Genomic DNA, 2,261 nt, shown 5'->3' with positions numbered 1-2,261 from the left:
TAAAACAGTGATTTCTCTAAATGATCCAAATAACTATATAACAATGTGTGATAGTTTTTTTCATTTTTTTTAGTCTAACACTTGAAATACTTGTTTGTTTGGTTTTCGTAACACTCATGTTTAATGTAATTTGAAATACAGTAGTTAGCTTTTGACTCTGTTGCCCTTTGACATGTATCTGTGGTCAGATTCTGGGACTGTAATGTTGAACTTTTAGCAGTAGAGGGCAGTGACATAATGTTCAAAGATAGAGTCACTGCTGAGGAAAGAAAGGTATTTTTAAAGAGGCGTGTTTTTGCTTATGCCTTTGCATGTATAATTTAAGAATATTTAATTTTTAACTACAACTAAATATTAAGATATATATGTGCTCTGTACTTATGAACTATGCTTTTAACACAGTGCAATTTTCCTAAAACCCAAATAAGTACATTTGACTCTGTAGTGTTTAAATCATTTATCTAGCATTAATGATAATTTTTGTATTTTTTATTTACCTTAACCAGAAATGTATGACTAATTTATATTGGTGAAGAGAAAGAGTATGTCACTTTAATACTTTTAATATTCTAAAGGTTCATAAGACTAGATAAAGAAGGAAAACATATTTATAGAAAATACAGAATGCTCAGTTTATTATGTTCTCTGTGGAAGGAAGGGAGGAAGGGTTAGATGCAAAGAGTTTAACTATTTTAGCATATTTCTTTAGCCCTAATCCGAATCACTGGGGTCCATACACCCCAAACCCTACAGGAATATTTTCGTAATATCTCGCACGTGTTTTTTTTTCTATCATTCCGATTTTTATGATTTTGTCAGTGCCGTGAAATCATTGTTTTCTATTCCTGCTTTGCTTAGTGCTTTTTACAAATACAAATGTTTTGAGGTGCCAGGGGACCCCAGTTGAAAGCACCCAATTCCACCTCTGCAGTTTTAATAAACGGAAGTATTTGTTTACTTAATATTTGTCATGGGCTCTAAATTAACACACCGTGTCCAGGGGACTAGGTGCACACTGACAGTCGTTTTTAAAAAAAGAAAGACTTCATTGCTGACTTCATTACCTGGATGGGAAGTGGGAGACAATGCTGGATCTACTGTACCTGTGAGAGCTGCAGCATGCCTCGGTCATACCACACATGAAAAGGAGAGCAGATACTGCTACATTGCATGTTTACTCTGAGCAGCAATGACCTTTCTAGGAGTTAGGAAACCTCCACCTGCTGACTGACAAGTACGCTGTTGGAAGATCTAGTTAACCAAAGAGTTTCCTTTGCCCCTGATTCACAGACAGGAAGGTTGAAACTATTTGCTCCTTTTTTCATTGCTAGCATAGCATGCGGAAAATACTACAACTGCCCATTCCGTCTGGCTAGCTTTAGTCTAATTAGATTGTTTCTTGTCCCTTTACAGCCACAGAAAATAAAAACTCTGTTCATAATATTTGCAGACAAATGATGTGGTTCCGTTGGCTTTGTCAAGTCATGACTTCTAGCTTGCACTGGGGCAGTAGGCGAGGGTTAGGAGTTTGGTCGTTTGGGACTCAGAGTAGAGTAAAGCCACTTCTACTCCACATAGAAAGGAGCCAGTTGAGGTGGTATGGCCATCTGCACAGGATGCCTCCTGGGTGAGATGTTTTGGCCATGTCCCAGGAGGTGGTGAGACAGCTCCAGGACAGACCCAGGACCAAGATTACATATGTGCGCTGCCTGGTGTTTATTTTGCTAATTTCTGTGGTTATTTCAGTTATTTTATATTGGGGTCAAAATTACCTCGACTGGTTCATCATATAAATCACAAACATATTTAAAATGACAGAAAACCACAGAAGTGGTAACATTGCCTGATAAAAAGCTGCAAGTTGCATTAAATATATTTTCATTTTGCATAATGGGCAAAACTAATGACATTAGTTGCATTATCAATGATGCTTTGGGAAGAAATAAGTTTTGCTTTTGTTATTATTTTGCTTCTCACAGCAAACGCCCCCATGGACCCCACACATACATACATATATATGACAGATGGATGAGGGTTAAACCAACAACTAATGATTATTGTTGAGATAATGTTAGTTAAGCAGTTTTCCAATGCATGTCTCCTTAGAAACGTCCTACTAATTCAGTTTTGGACAGATTGTTTGATAATCAAGTTTTAGTTACTTTCAAGTTGAACTACTGTAATCATATTCAATAAGAATGTGCCTTTAAAAAAACCTTTTAAAACTGAGACTCATCTCCACAGTCAACAAGACATATTCT

This window comes from Astatotilapia calliptera, chromosome 3, assembly GCF_900246225.1.
Source record: "Astatotilapia calliptera chromosome 3, fAstCal1.2, whole genome shotgun sequence".
Lineage (NCBI taxonomy): Eukaryota > Metazoa > Chordata > Actinopteri > Cichliformes > Cichlidae > Astatotilapia > Astatotilapia calliptera.
This window is presented reverse-complemented; position numbering follows the sequence as displayed.